The sequence below is a fragment of the Podarcis filfolensis genome (assembly GCF_964270895.1).
Source record: "Podarcis filfolensis genome assembly, chromosome: 6".
NCBI classification, from domain to species: domain Eukaryota; kingdom Metazoa; phylum Chordata; class Lepidosauria; order Squamata; family Lacertidae; genus Podarcis; species Podarcis filfolensis.
The window spans coordinates 23,020,726-23,037,857 of NC_139609.1; the positions used below are offsets into that span (position 1 = coordinate 23,020,726).

The 17,132-nt window shown below is 42.4% G+C and overlaps 1 long non-coding RNA gene across 4 annotated transcripts in view; it reads left to right on the top strand.

Moving 5' to 3' along the window:
• LOC310765497 overlaps positions 1-17,132 on the top strand; it is a 144,925-nt gene that overhangs the window by 30,980 nt on the left and 96,813 nt on the right. For 2 of the 4 annotated variants that reach the window (XR_014549609.1, XR_014549611.1), the window contains exon 4: positions 9,415-9,776. The exons of 1 other annotated variant lie outside the window; for it this stretch is intronic. This is a non-coding gene — a long non-coding RNA (uncharacterized lncRNA). Of the gene's footprint in view, positions 1-1,220; positions 1,352-1,500; positions 1,591-9,414; positions 9,777-17,132 lie in introns of those variants that run through there. One more of the 4 variants, XR_014549610.1, reaches the window with a different exon arrangement.

Below are 17,132 nucleotides of genomic sequence, written 5' to 3' on the forward strand. Positions count from 1 at the left end.
AGGTGAAGGAAGACCAGGGCTGAGTCTTATGGGAACAGAAGTTTAGGGCTACATACTGGGTGGCAACGCCCCTATGAAGTTTAGGGCTACATACTGGGTGGCAACGCCCCTATGAATCATCAGATGAAAAGATACATTGTAGGCTAGCAGTGTGGAACCTATGGTCCTTCAGTCATTGCTGGGCTGGAACTCCCATCAACCCTTGCAAGCATGACCAATGGCCAGGGATCGTGATGCCTGAAGTTCAGCATCATCTGGAAAGCCAAGGGTTCCCCACCTCTGCTATTGTGCTTCTATCATAACACTTATTTGGGTGGGATAACTGGAACTATTGATTTTTTCCGGTCTCTGATTGCACTCTGTAAGTTTTTGGAAGGCCTCCCATTAAATCAAAACTCAATACGAGTTTCTCTATATGAAATAAAGAGCTCCATTCTGCTTCAGAGAAAATGAAATTCTTGTCCCCCGCCCCCATTGTTTCCCAGATCCTCAGAGGTCCATAAACATATTGGCACACTGCTCTGCCATTTCTAAAGCAAAAGCAATAGGACAGGAGGTTGAAATTTGCTTCTCCTTTGTTTTAGCTGTAAGAGAATACAGAGCCACACCTGGGAACTGTGCATAATTTCAAGGAAAAAAACAAAGCCTTACCATTCTCCTGTTGAAAGAATGTGTGTAATACCCAGTAGATTGGGCCATACCAAATAGAGAATAGATTCTGAGCTGTAATAGTGTTTCTAGAAATGATCAATAATAAGAAACTTTAAAAAAAACACAGCTCCACTTATTGCAATTGTCTCCCAAAAACGCTTACATTTCTAAAATGGGAGAAAGTCTTGACGCCCATAAATCTTTCATCTTCTTCTATGTTTCTTTGGCTAAACTGCATAAGTGTAATAACAGCCTTGCTGCGACAGATGAAGGCCCATCTCATATGACATTAGACTGTCTCCAGTAATGGCCAGCCAGATACTTCTGAAAAACCAGGAGGAGAATGTATCAGTGAGAGCTATCCTCTCTTGTGCGGATGGGAAAACTGTGGCCCTCTAGATATTGCATTACTAGAACTCCAAACATCCCTGAACCACTGGACACTGCCCCACCACCCTCAATCTGCCTCACTGGGCCTGCTTGTCAGTTTCCTCCTCCTTAGGGAGACGAATGGGGGCAGGTCTAGAATTACTTGATTCAGTCTCCACCTATCATTGGCCCAGGCTCAGGTACCACTGGTTATTGGTCTCCTTGCCTTCAGTCCTACCAACCCCAATGGGCACCAGCCACCATCGAGTCCAAGAACATATGGAGAACCATCACTGCCCTATTGCCCATTGCCTACATCTGAAACACAAAGGTATACTATCTCCAAACTCAGAAGTTTAGAAGTATCTGTTGACCAATCCTTCACAAAGCCATCTAAACAAATTGACATCAGTTATAAACTTTGTGTTGTAGATGTAAAAAACAAAACAAAAAAACCCTCCACTTTCTTTTAACCAACAGATGGTGTTTACTGGAAGACATTTTCCTACCCAAAGGCAAATGCAGTGTCTTCAAACAACCTGTGTCTGAGGAAAGGCACTTAAGTTTATTACTGTGGGTCAATTGTGTCTGAAAAAACCACTGGAACTTTTTTTAATAATAATTAAAAAACCCTCCTCAGTACTTTCTATTGAGAGAAAAAGTGTCCCAGCCACAGAAATCAGTTCAAAAATTTTGGGATATGTTTTATCCCAGCCTCTTTTTGGTGAAATGTGCTTCCCTATGGAATATTTGTTACATATTTTTGGTGGGGAGTTAACCCAAGTAGCTACATTGATCAGGACAAAAATACTTCAAAACCAGATTCAGTTGGGATTTGAGGTATGTGCCTATGGGTATTTTTTTTTTGCCCAAGCCTTTTTCTTGTATATAGAAGGGGGCAACTATGGAAAAAGTAAGTAGTTAGATTTTGGGGACATTGTTTACTAGTAACAATATCAAAGAACAGAGTTTATCAGTGCGGTGTCCATGCATGCTCATGTTACCACAGAGACCTTCTTTGGTGCTCATAAGCTTTGTCTCCTCTTGTTGAGATTAAGCTTGAGAGAAGCAATCAACAGAAGTGGTTGTTGTGTGTGCCTGGCTGTGGCATCTGCATGTGTGTGTCACTCGTGACAGTTCCTCCAGTTTTCAAATGTGCCCATGGGGCCAAAAGGTTATAGACCCCCTGTCCTAGAAGGATTATGTTGTAAGTTTCCTTGCAGTTAAATTCTGCAATGAAATGTCTGCCTGCGGACAGGATTTCATCTCAAGTCACTGTTAACTCTGTATGCAACTTTGAATTCTCTTCAGTGTGGATAAAAATCCCTTCACATACAAAAAGCCAGCATGTTGGGGGGAAAGGCTAAAACAGAGCTCTTCTGCCCAACATCTTCTTGCCTTTGTAAAAGGGATTTCTTCTTTTTTTTTTCAAGAGTATGCAGCTCAGACAAAGGTTTGCCCCTCAGCAGGAAGAGCTAAGCCTCTGACTTAACTGTGCCTTAAAATTAGAAAATTAAATTTGAAATCACAGGTGACCTTATCCTCCTCCGTCCCCTTTTACATTCACATTGTTCTCCTTAAGGGGATTGTGGGCTTGAGACTCCCCCCCCCCTTCAGCTCCAGGCGTTGCACTGCATGCTCGAGAGGCAGAATAAAATGCAAACTCAGAGGCAACTCAGACCTTAAGGCCAAGGTCAATAACAATTCACTAGCAAGTTACATTAAATTCCTAATACACATTCGCTGTTGTCATTTCAGCACATTTTTGATGAGGATGTGGAACTGCCTGCTATGAATGTCATTTCTGCTTGTTATCTAATGGCTTGCCTGTCTCTATTTATAGCCCATCAGATCTCGGGGCTTAACGCAGTCTGAAATGAAACCATCTTAATTTAAAAGAAGCATTGTTCTTGCCTTACCTAATAGCTTCAGGCGTTGAGGAGGGAATGCCTACATGATTAAAACGGATTAGAAACACTCTTGCTTAACACATAACTCGCCAGCGGTATCCTTTTGCCGAGGTAGGATGATGTCACAAGCCCAACGGGGATGTAAGGCTGCTTGATCACCTAATCAAAGTGGCCTTGTAGTACATATGCCTTGTCTCCTCCTCCACTCCTGTATGCAAATTCTATGCCCCTTTCCATTTCTCAGAGCTAACCATGACCGGTTGTGTATCTGCGCTAGCATTTTAGCTGGCCAGGGTTAATCACAAATGATGGTTCTCAGACACAGGAAGAGGAAGAGGAAGAGGAAGAGGAAGAGGAAGAGGAAGAGGAAGAAGAAGAAGAAGAAGAAGAAGAAGAAGAAGAAGAAGAAGAAGGCTTGTCAAGTGTGGTTTTAGCTAAAGTACTGTGCAGAGAGCTGGACCATAAAGAAGGCTGATCACCGAAGAATTGATGCTTTTGAATTATGGTGCTGGAGGAGACTCTTGAGAGTCCCATGGACTGCAAGAAGATCCAACCTCTCCATTCTGAAAGAAATCAGCCCTGAGTGCTCACTGGAAGGACAGATCCTGAAGCTGAGGCTCCAATACTTTGGCAACCTCATGAGAAGAGAAGACTGCCTGGAAAAGACCCTGATGTTGGGAAAGATGGAGGGCACAAGGAGAAGGGGACGACAGAGGACAAGATGGTTGGATAGTGTTCTCGAAGCTACCAGCATGAGTTTGACCAAACTGCGGGAGGCAGTGGAAGACAGAAGTGCCTGGCGTCCATGGGGTCAAGAAGAGTCGGACACGACTAAACGACTAAACAACAACAACAACACTGAGCAGCTATAAAGGAGAGGAGGAACGAAAGGACAAAGGAAAGAAAAAGAGGACTTTGAAAGAGAACTGGATGAATTCATGGATTACTAGCCACAATGGCTATGCGCTACCACCACTGCTGGAGGCCCTTCTGAATGCCAGTTGCTGTTCTACTCAAGTCCTTCTTGTGTGCTTCTCATAGTCGTCCTGTAAGAAATTGTGAAAACAGCATGCTGGACTTGATGGACTTGTCTGCCTTCATATGGACAAATCCTGGTTTCAAAGCCTATTGGACTTTGTAGTGTGGGGCAGAGAGACCTGTTTCCTTTACCTAGCCAATTTGGAATGCAGAGCAAGAGGTGTTGCCTACTGGGCTGCTGACTGGCAACAAGCTACAAAGACCACGACTTGCTTTGAGGTGAAAAGGGGGAAGCTGCCGGCCAGAGTGGTGGAGAGGCAGCTTGTCTGGTTTTCACTGATTTCCTGATGGTGGGAGATGTCTGGTGAGACACAATTCAGTTAGAAATTCACAAAACTGAGCCAGGAGCTTGAGCAGGAACTTTGACCGTGAAATGGCCAGACTTTACCACGAAGTGCCGGATGTGTCATAGCTGCTTCTCTTTTTCACCTGGCAAATGAGGCGTGCTTAGAAACAAGGTCTCCAGCTTGGGAAAGAACGCGGAATAAGGCAAAAGCTAGCTGCTTTGTTTGTTTGCCTAGCAAACAACCACAGTCACTCTGAATTTCCATTCCCGTGCTCCTGTCTGCATAGAAGTGTTAAGAGCAAGATATTTTGGAATCTCCTCCACTACAGGAAGCCCTATAAATACAAGTGTTTTCACTGAAGAATAGTTCCTGTGCATCTTGCCTCAGAATCCTGGTTCTACAAGGGCTAGAGACTTTTAGAAATGAAGGCAGGAATTTCGGGTCAGGCAATGCTGCAAATGGGCACTGGATGGGATGGCTTAAATTTGGGCAAAACCTGTCCAACCCCACAGGTGATGCATGTATCACATGAGTTCACCATCTGCTAGCCACTCCCCCAGCCTTCCAGATTGCAGTGGGGAGTATTTCTGTTGTTCCAACGAGATACACTGGAGTCTTATATTTTGCAAATTTTTGTAAACGCCAACAATCACTCCCATCTGTCAGGCTGGCAGTGCAAGTTGCTTGGATTTACTCTTTGAGAGCAACACAAAACAAGAAGAAACTTTGGGCTTTTTTTTTTTTTTAAGGAATGAAATGGCTGAAAAAATAATTCCATAAAAACTTGTGACAACAGGGGAGAAATCAACCTCAGATGAACAAATTCAGCAGATCCTGGCAGCTATCACACACTCCCTCCATTGCTTAACCGGGGAATAAATACGGAGAGTAGATAATATCCTTTCTTAGTATTCCTCAGCATCCCAATTAGGTGTGATGCAGAATCTCAGACAAGGGAGCCTTCACAGGCTTTCAAGATCCCAGGTTTTGTTTCTGCAGGAGTTCCCTAAAATGCAAGACTCCTGTAGAAATCAGCATCTGTTAAGCACAGATGGAAGCACTGTGATATCCCCCAAGTCCTGATTATTGTTTCAACAACAGCAACAGCCTGCTGAAGAATTATTTCCATTGACTTGTGTGGGTATGAGTCCTGTGAGTAAAATATGCAGCTCGAATGTAATATATGCGGATTGGATCTCAGTCTGACTCTCAAAATGCAGTTTTTAAAGTAGAAGAATCTAAGGGCTACCAAAGAGGCAGTAGAGTAGGCATCTTTAGCACAGTAATTACAGATGCTCTTTGGTAAAATAACTTCCTGATTTTTCCATAATGCTGAAACAACCAAGGATAGATATATATTCTGAAAATGAGTGTTGTTGTTAGAATTCAGTATAGAGCTGATTGGGGCATCTGTTTTTTACTGGTCTTTTTATTTATTGGTTCATTATAGTATTTTTAGGCTGTCATCCCAAGGCAGATGACAATACTTTTTTTTTTTTAAAAAAAAGTATCATAAAGGAGACAGAATAAAAACAACTGTTTTAAAAAACAACAAACTGACATCTTTTCATTATACCTCAGCTACAAGATTTAAACTAACGTCAAAAGCAGCGTCATAAAACCATCAAGAAAAAGGAAATAAGAATAAATGAGATTTTAAAGCTCCCCTCTTAAAAAAAACAAACCCTCAAATTGAAGGGCCAATCATGTTTTTCTGGCTAAAGAATTCCACAGATGTAGAGCCACCACATTTTCATTGAATGTGGCTGGTGCCATAAGACCACACCAGGATCCACCAGGATCTTCCCAACTGTATGCAAACACTTTCCCACACGCATCTTTGAAACTACATTTGGCATTTGCTACCCATTCCAAAACTCTCTCTTCAAAACCCTGCCTTTTCAAAGGAATGCAACTAGACAGGCCCATCAGAAGGAGCCCGGAATGTCAGGCTTCTGACAAATAAACAAAAATTGATATATATATTTAAGGCGGGGATTCTCAAACAGGCCTTTTCATGTGATAAATCTACTTGAGCCATGATACATCAAAGCAGCCCTCAGCCTTACTTTTCTCTCTGTCTACAATGCGAGGTTTATGTTAGATGCCATCTGTTGTTCTGGCATATGCATAGAGTAACTGGGGAAGGATAATAAACTTTTGCAAAAGTATCAATATTCTGTAGCAGCATGGAATATCTTTTAATCAGAAACAAAGATTATCATGATAGGTCTTGTCTGGTCACTCCACCAGAGCATCTCTTTGCACACAGGGGAAGCCCCTAACTCACCAAGGCTTTGAGACCCACTGAGTACCCTCACCTGGTTTAGTCGGCCAGTTGAAACCATCCCCAAGGTGTGGCTGCTGTCTCATGCTGACAGCTTCTGGACCAAAGGTGGACAAGCTACCCCAGAAGGAGCAGGGTTGTGTTCCCCACCTCTCCTCTAACACCCCCTACACCCCAATAACAACATAACAAAATTAATAAAAACGTGGAATTATATACATTGTATTTCTTGAAATGGGTTTGTTGTGTTGCACATTTAATCTACTTTAACTGTGCGAACTTAAATTTCTGATTGTGCTTGAATCCCTCCCATTAAATATCACACCCTCCAACATTTCTCCAATGAAAATAGGGATATCCTACCATTCCCTCCAAGGAAAATAGGGGCATCCTAAGGAAAAATGGGACATTCTAGGATCAATTCAGAAACCCGGACGACTTCTGTGAATCCACAACTGTCCATGAAAAATAGGGACACATGGAGGGTCTGAAATAATGACAATCTAGAGGTGGATCATCACTCACTAATTTATAGGGTTAACTTCACCCTAGCAGCTGGAGCTTACGAAGAAGCTCTTCAAGTAGTGCTTATTATATGCAAAATACAAATGGAACGAAAGCTGCCTTTCTCAGGGTAATTATCAGCTAATTCTCACCATCTAGACACAAGGAGCTGCCTCAACTGCACATTGTTTTCCCATTCCATGGGTGCGTGTGGGTTAGAAACCATTTTCCACATCTACAATTCTCACTGCGGCAGCAGGAAGTTATGGACTCTGTAAAAATGTAATAAGAATTGAATACTTTTTAAAAGCACCTGTTAAGACTAGTACAATGAAATCTTGGCTCTTGTGGTATTTTAAGCCAATACAGACCCTCCATCTGAACAGCTTTCCCTATTGTGTCCTAATAATTGTTTCCAAACAATGAAGGAAAATGAAGGCCTGTATAATAAACTGTTAAGGGTGTATGAACTGTGAGCTTTCTCTTTGTAAAGTCAAAGTTCTCCTGTGATAACCCAATTTCTCTCAGAACTCAGTTCTGCAATCTATGTGGTAAAAGGTAAAGGTCAAGGACCCCTGGATGGTTAAGTCCAGTCAAAGGTGACTATGGGGTGCAGTGCTCATCTCGCTTTCAGGCCAAGGGTGTCGTCGTTTGTCCACAGACAGCTTTCCGCTTCTGGTACAATGGGATGCCGTGACAAAAACCAAAGCACACAGAAACACCATTTACCTTCCTGCTGCAGTGGTACCTATTTATCTACTTGCACTGGTACACTTTTGTACTGCAGCTTAGTAGATAAATACATGTGCTCACTGAACTAAGAAATATGTTTACCAATGGCTGCCTGACTGAGACTGCAGTCCTCTACACACCTGGAAGATAGTCCCATTGAACTCAGTGGGGTGCACTTCTAATAGACAAGTGATTGGTTTTTTAGTGCGCTACTGCTAATCACAGGGAAGATTAAGAAGCAATGCAAGGCATAATGGACTATGCAGAACTAGCAAAATTAACAGCAAAATGAAGAGAATCCAATGATGGGTGTTTTACGGCAGAATGGATGCCTTTTTTGGACTATTTAAAGAAATATTGTAGTATGATGAACTTGTGAGCAGGTTTTGAGCTATGAGCAACAAACAGAGATGATTAGATTATAATAATGTGGTTACAATTTAATACGTAGAAGATAGAGTGCAGCAGAAGAGGAGGAACAAGAACTCCGTGGAAAATAGGGTGGCAACTTGACAAAAATAAGAGAAAAGATGAAATTGTGTTTTGATGGTACATGTTTAAAAATGTTGAAACTTAATAAAATATACTTGAAAGAAAAGAAGCACTGAAACAGGGGCACCAGCTCCTGGGGACTGAGCCCTTTTGGGACCCCTGAATATTTTGGGGGTGGGAGCTGCCCCTCATGTCCAAAAAGTGTAGAGGCGAAGCATGGAGCCAAGCCTGGCACAGCTCTAGTAGCTGGATCTTTCTTCTCCTCCTCTTCCTCCTCCTGCCGGTGGTGGCACCAGGAGGAGAAGGAGGAGCTGTCACCCACTGAAGCTGTGTGGCCACCACTTTCAGCTCTGCCCCTGGTTTCTCCCACTGTCCTGATGTCACATGTGACATCACACACACAACATTGTCCCCTATCGCCCTGGCAAGCTGGTGCCTCTGCACTGAAACATCTGACACCCAGAAAGATACTGACAACACAATCTTATGTATATTTACTAGGTCCCATCAGGCTTGCTGCCAAGAAAGTGTTCACACAATTGCACCTTTACTACTGTTAACTCTTTCCCAATAGTATCTTTGCAGGCATAAGGATTAGAAGCCCATTTTCACAGTGGCTGCTTTTGCTATTTTGTCATTTAAAAAAAAGTGTCTTCTTTTTATATCATTTACATTTTCTTCTGCTGTTTTACAAGTTTTATGTAGTCTGCCTTGGATTTTGGAAAGGTGGGATGAAATGTTTTGAACGAACTAACGAGTGAATAATTCAGCTCGCCCTACTCAGATTCAATATGAATTAAACACTAGCTCTTAAAAGGTTCTGCACATGCTCAGACCTTGCTTTTTAACATTAGTAAAAAGCCAACCTTTGTTAGTCCAAGTCCCAGGCGCTAATTTCGGCTCAAACAGGGCTAGGCATTCATACCTAAGGGGGATTTTTAAGGCTCCAGGGACAGATGGGCAAGCATCAAAACATTTCTGAGACTTGAGAAAAATGAAACTGCATAGCCTCTGAATTTGTCTTACCAAGTTCTAAGAAGCTCCTCAATCAGAGCAGACAGCTGCATCTGTAAAAGGTTTCTGTCGGCTCTGCTACAAATGTACCCCCACCCCACTGAAACTGTATTATGCATTTTCCTTCCAGGTCTGTAACTATCATCTCTGGGAATGCCGACATCAGGAAGTGATCTACAGTTTTGTTTTCCAGATATGCCACCAATGAAGGAACAGCTAATTTATCAATTGTAGTTCGTTCCTGGTAGCTTCAAATTCATCGCAACGCTGCCGGAGCATTTTATTCTCAAAGGCTTACTATCTGGTTGGAGTGAAGGTATCACCTTGCATAGACAAGGGTGAATGGGAGTCAGAAGGACTGCTTGGGTCATGTTCTGTTCCAATGCCAGATCCCAAAGTGGATGGCCTGGCAAGTTAAGAAAGAAGGGAAAGTTGGGGTGATGCTGTGTTTAGTAAATGAGCAATTAAATGCTGAAGCAAACAGCATATAAGGATCAGGACAAATATCTGCCACCCAGAAATATAATGCCCCGTCAACAGCAGATCAAGAAATATTTTAGCACGGACAGGGATAGATAGATGATAGATAGATAGATAGATGATAGATAGATAGATAGATGATAGAGATAGATGATAGATAGATAGATAGATGATATAGATAGATAGATAGATAGATAGATAGATAGATAGATAGATAGATAGATAGATATAGATAGATGATAGATGATGATATAGATAGATAGATAGATAGATAGATAGATAGATAGATAGATAGATAGATAGATGATAGAGCTTCTGCTAGCACACGTTTCTGGAATCTTTGACTGTATCTTGGTTTACAAAAGCAACCGATCAAAGTTTTAACACCGAAGCAAATCCAAGACAGACTCGATTTAGCTACAGGAAAGAGAAAGCCTGCTTATGCAAGGCTTTGACTGAGATTGCACTCCAGTGAGATGTCTTGGATGAGAATCAGCAAGTTGCATATCTTTGCCTCATTCCCACCCGACAAGCAATACAGTAGAAGTTCATGCAGTCAGACATGTTGTCTTTCAAAGGCTTTATCCAGAGGGGTAGCACATAAACTATCCATGCGTATTGCTGCACACCACCCTGATCTCTGAACGGTGCGAGATTCCAGGGGTTCCACTTACCTAGGGTTCGTGTTTCCTTTTGAAAATGCACATCAGAGACTGTGATGTCCTTAGGACATATGGGGTATATATATATATATATATATATATATATATATATATATACACACACACACACACACACACACACATACACACAGCCTGAGCCTACAATGGAGGGGTTCACATAGGGTCCTGTTTTCCCCATAGCTACAGCCTTGGATTCAAACAGAATCAAACATTGCGCTCTCTCTCTCTCTCTCTCTCTCTCTCTCTCTCTCTCTCTCTCTCTCTCTCTCCATCTTGCTGCTTCACCTCAACATAGGAAGCTAGGTGGGCTTATATTTTAACACCTGCTGGATCCAGGAGTTAGGAGAATCTCACATGCAGCCTACTTCCTCCCTTCTCAAAGTCCTAACAGTATTTCATGTCAAGCAGTTTCAAAAGCACGCACTAACAGAGCTGACTATGGATCTTATGCCTAAAAATAATTACAGAAATCATTCTCTCTGTCATCTGATGGGCCCTGAATTAACGGAGCTGTCAGAAAACATTCAGTCACGCCTGCCACATGCCCACTTCATGCACAAAATATGGGGCAATTTGATTTGGCTTCCCCTGGGCCGCAGTCTGAGGTGGCAGTTTTCCTGAGGGGCGTGATGCTGTCACCAGGATCGCTGTGCTATTTTGAAAACAGGGAGCCCTCTCTCTTCTCCCACCCCTGTTAGCAGAAAGGGGATTTGACTACATGATAGATACAGCATTAAGGAATTTCTCGTGCACAGTGACTTCTAATGTGAGATGTGCAGGGTGGGATTTGCTGTAACCTAAGCTTGCCACAATCTTGCATAGCACGGCTTGCTGTTTCTGAAGACGCTCAGCATTTAGCCTTTACTGGTTGCTGCTGCTTAAGCTGTTTGTGCCTCAGTAGGCTAAAGATAGCCCAACAGCCATGTCTTACAGGTGTTGGGCATTGCTCCTTGTTTTTTCAGTCCTACGGAGGCAGCAAAAACAGGTGGCAAAAACATACACCATCTGCAGGTGCGTCTTCAGTTAACTGGGTCACAAAAAGGCGAAGACCTGTGCTGCTCTCATTTCAGTGGTGCCCAATTTGTGCACCAAAATACACATACACCACAAAAGAGCATGTCTTGAAGAAACGAAGAGTCCAAGATGCATGTGTCCACTACGTTATGCTACTTGGAGTTGGAGATGGGGAAGAAATTCAGTTCAGGTTACCTTTAAAGGGGAACTTGCCTAATTTGAACTTTCCAAAAGAATGCAAGACCTGAAACACAGCAATCCTTCAAAATTCGCACGTTGTGAATTTTGTTATGTAGTTCTTCAGCCGAGTGATCTCCACGATAGTGCATGTACTAGGACAAAGCATGCATAAAAATGTATATATTAGTGAAAAGAGCATACAAAAATTACGTGGGGAAAACTGGCGGAAATTTCATATAAAATTTTGTACATTAGGAGAAATTCACATGTAAAAGCTGGTGAATTTTCATGAGCATTTTAAAAACAAAACTAAATTCACTAATGTGAAGAACAAAACTTATGATTGGAGTCAGCACATTGGAGTCACCCCCAAGGGATGCTTGGGGAATCTGATCAGTGGTTGTTAGAGTGTCAGACTAGGACCACGGAGACCAGGGTTCAAATGTGCATTTGGCATTTGAAGTTTACTGGGGCCAGTCACTGCCTCCCAGTCCAACCTATCTCACAAGGTTGTTGTGGGGATTAAATGAGGAGGGGGAGAATTATAAATGCAATAAAATAAAATAAATAAAATAAATTCTTGTGTGGGACAATAGTTGTTTTTCTGCACTTTGGTAAACCATTTGGGATTTCCATGAAAGCAGAGCGGTTTACAGTGGTACTTCTGGTTATGTACTTAATTCATTCCGGAGGTCCGTTCTTAACCTGAAATTGTTCTTAACCTGAAGCACCACTTTAGCTAATGGGGCCTCCTGCTGCTGCCGTGCCACCGGAGCACGATTTCTGTTCTCATCCTGAAGCAAAGTTCTTAACCTGAGGTACTATTTCTGGGTTAGCACAGTCTGTAACCTGAAGCGTATATAACCTGAAGTGTATGTAACCCGAGGTACCACTGTATAAATTCTGAAGTAAAGAAAAAGGTTTGGTGATATCCAATTGAGTTACACTCAGAGTGGATTCATTGAACTCAACAAGTTTAAGTAAGTCATCAAAAGCTTGTCCAAAGGTGCTGTTCACAGAGTCCTATTTAGTCTAATCCAACCCATTCCTTTGTTGAAATTTTGACCATAGTTACAATCAAACCTTTGCACCTGCCAATGATCTTCACATGTTGGGAAAGTTCTTTCCATGTATTCCCCCCCCCCCCCTGTGCTATTGAAATCTGAAGTGCCAGCCCAGTTTGTACCTGCTTATTTTTATACTTCAGAAGGAAAAGATTATCTATGAAGTGGATGGCCACTTGCCGGATGTTTTGAAAATGTAGAATACCCATCATTTTACTCTGGCTTTCCCTCCATTTTGTTAATAGATATAAATAGCCAGACGCCTCTTTCTGTCTGTTTTATTGTCAGAGTGTGAACCATATCATTTCCAAAGCAGGTTGTGATTTATATTGAGATTAAGTCCTTTCAGATTTAAGCTTTCATTGTTTAGCAAATTTGTTTGAGGTGCTAATTTTTTTGCTACTTGATGTGAGCAACTGACATTTGGACAGTTCAGTACCACTGCAGATACAGCCTGACATTTGTCAGCATTTGTGTTCGTGGCGATAAATTTGTTATAGCAATTCATGACCAACATTTTGCCTCGGAGGCTAACTATAAATCCCTCACGCTTTGCTAAACATTGTTCTCCGTTCAGCAAGCCCTCTAACAGGGAGGCCATTTCCCCCCCTTGTTTCAATTTTATTGAGTCCTAATGTTGCTCACAGTCACAGACACAGTCCCATAGATGGCTTGATACCCTTTCCTACATTTGTAAACCGATTACTTCATATTTTATCCTCTGTGTATAGCTACTTCTGGTAGAAATGTTTTTTAGCATTTGGAAAATGTCTAGCACATCCCACCACCCTACCAATATCACATAAAGATAAAGGTAAAGGACCCCAAGTGATTAAGTCCAGTCAAAGGCGACTGTGGGGTTGTGGCGCTCATCTTGCTTTCAGGCTGAGGGAGCCGGCGTTTGTCCACAGACAGTTTTCTGGGTCATGTGGCCAGCAGGACTAAACTGCTACTGGTGCACGGAGGACTGTGACGAGTGCCAGAGCACATGGAAACGCTGTTTACCTTCCTGCTGTAGTGGTACCTTTATATATATATATATATATATATATATATATATATATATATACACACACACACACACACACACACACACATATATACGCTCAATTTCCACATAACAAATTATCAAAACATATAATCACCTACATAATTTCCCCCCTTTTTATTCCCCCCCTCCTCCCTCACCATGGACTTCCCTCAGCTCCTCTCCCTGATTTCTCTGCACATATTTTCTCTGCATATTATAACATTGTATATATCCTTACATATCTGTCCATCATGTTATCAACAATAAATTTGTGTATGTTTATTCAAAACCTGCCAAGGAGTCCAGTTCATTTTGTTGTGTTTTTAAATAATTTGTGTAAAGTTCCCATTCCTCCTTGAAGTCACAGTTGTCCTTGTCTCTCAATTTGTATGTCAATTTAGCCAGTTCTGCAGTTAAGTCCACTTCAAAGGCAAGTATGGGGTGTGAAGCTCATCTCTTTTCAGGCCGAGGGAGCCGGTGTTTGTCCACAGACAGCTTTCCAGGTCATGTGGCCAGCATGACCAAGCCGCTTCTGGTGCAACAGAACACCATGACAGAAACCAGAGTGCATGAAAACATTGTTTACCTTCCCGCTGGAGCGGTACCTATTAATCTACTTTCACTGGCATGCTTTTGAACTGCTAGGTTGGCAGGAGCTAGGACTGAGCAATGGGAGCTCACCCGATTGCAGGGATTCGAACCGCCAACCTTCCGATCAGCAAGCCCAAGAGGCTCAGTGGTTTAGACCACAGCGCCACCCGCATCCCTTTACCTTTACCAATATCACATAGCATTATAGAACTGGAAAGATACTGCAGAAATCTATTTGCCTGATGCAGGAACATTTTGATTAGCTTTCTACTACAGGTCCGGGAAGAGGAGGGGTGGGGAGGCCTCTCAATCTTCAGTGTCAAGGAAGTTGATGTGTCTTAGGCTGCTAAGACATCTTCCTTTGCATTTCGAAAAAACTGCCCATTTTACAGGCTATCTCATGCTGGCTCTAGCTCCATGAATTCAGGACAATATAAAGATGGTGGAGAATTTCATTTGTCTGCATTTTGAAGTGAACCAGCCTAATTGGCACCTCCCATACTAATACATGTACTTGAAACCAATTATTTCTGGACATTGCACTTCTCTGAATTTTGTAAATTTTGAGCTGATATATTCATAAGCTCAAAAACACCCTCCCCCCAAAAAAACCCAACCCCAACAACTACAAAATGTGTATTTTGGGATAAAATAGGTTTAGAAAGGCATACATTGTGCTAAAAGACTTGCATTTTGTGTTAAAATTCACTTTCAAATGCATTATTAAGTATGAATTTTCACACTGCTTAATGCAGGGAATGGATTTATGAAAGAAATGCAAGAGAAATTGATACAGACCGGAAATAGACTGATCTACCCATCCCCAACCTCACCAACTTGAAATGTACTTTGATTAATCCGCACTGTACTATAGGAAAGTAAGTGCTAGTCACCCCCTTAAGACTGTGATACGTTTGTGGTGGAGAAACTTATCACTTTCGAGTGTGCTGACTTTTCCAACAGAGAGAGTAGCAAATCCATTAAGCAAAGTTCTCTTCGTTTTCTCTAAAGCTTGATAAATCAGCATGAATAGCAGGAAGATAACATTAGCAGGTTATTACTTCCATACTTCACTGTTGCAAATTGGTCACTTACTCTTTTCTTTCAATAGCTTTACTCTTTCCATTCGATAGCTTGGCTGTAATAGCCCACATGAAGGAAACACAAGAAACACCAGCAAAATGACAGTTGCTATTAAACAAGAGAAGTACTGATGTATACCAAAGTAGAATAATTGAGAATTTCAAGTGTCTTTCTCCTTTGCCAGTTAACTGTTCCAGGGCTGGTGTTCCTTTTGGATGGAAACTATCCAAACTCTTTCAAGACTGGGATGTCCTGGGTTTTTTTATATATACTGCTTGGTTGTAGAATATTGCCTAGGACCGCAATACCTCAAGGACTGCCTTTCCCCATATAAACCAGGCTCTGTGTTCATCATCACAGGCCCACGTGAGGTTTGGAGGGTGACAACACAAGAACTGGCCTTTTCTCTAGTGGCCTCCCATTTGTGAGATGCTCTCCTCAAGGAGGTTCGCCTGGTGCCTTCACTATATATTTTTAGGCGCCAGGTGAAATCAGCCTTTGGCTGATTAATATCCTACGGCCTTTTAGATGTATCTGTAGGAAGGGGGGTATTGTTTTGCTGTTTCGGTTTAATTATTTACTATGTTTTATCTTTTATTTTATTATGTCCTGAGATCTTTTGATGAAGGGCGGTCTATAAATTTAATAAATAATAAAATAATAATAATAATAACTGTCTACTCAATGACATTCAGTTCAAGGAGTCAAAACAAATTCCTGTGCTCAGGGTTTCCCAGTTTTCAATCTATGTCTTTTGCAGCTTGCTCCAGTTGGTGGAGCTCAAGGTTGTAATAAAACACAAACCAGATCCTGCAAGCGTGAAGTTTGTCCACCCAGCAGCGTAGCTCACCGCTTGGGTGCTGGGTGCAGCGCAAGCGTCCTGCAGCCGGGGGCGGGGTTTGCCACCCATGGTGGAGGGCAGGGTGCACTGCATGGGCCTCTCCGCCACCTCCCCCTCAGTTGTAGGGTGGCTGAGGGAGAGGCAGAGGGCAGACGCAAGTCCCATGCTGCCGTTTCAAGCAGCACGGAGCCTGCAGGCACCCAAGCAACCACATCATTCCCAGGAGACATGCGTGCCTCAGGCATGCTGCAGGCCCTACGGTAAGTGCCAGCCCCCACGGTGTGGCACCCAGTGCCAGCTGCGTTTCGTTACATTTGATGACTGAACTAAACAGTTTTGTGAGCCCAATATTATTATTTTCAACTCATCTTTTTGTCATTTTGTCATCCCCCTCATTGATGACACCTGAGGTGGTCCGTGCCCCCTGCACCCCCTTCCTCCTCCGCCACTGTGTCCACCCTTTATTTGGGGGGTTTGGAATAGTAGTAATAGCAGCAGAGTAGTCTCCAGTGCTTTTCCTCCACTGATGGAAGATATCTGTCAGTGAAACAAGAGAGAATTTATTGATTATCCTCCCTCTCCTTTATCCTCCTTGCATGCTAACTCCAAATGTGCTCTGAAGGACCCACCAATGCATCACAGCAGATTTTGAGGAGCCATTGGGAGCTTCTGTTGCAAGGGGGAATTATGGGAAATGGCCTCCTTCCCTTGTTCCGCTGACATCACAGAACCATTGAATGCCACTCATTTAAAAATTCTATCGAGTTCAATGGCATTTACTGCCAAGTAAGTCTGCATAGAGTTGCATTCTCAATTAGCTAGTTCTTTACTACTAATGAAGGTTAATAATCAACCGATTGAGAATTTAATCTTTTTGGAGTC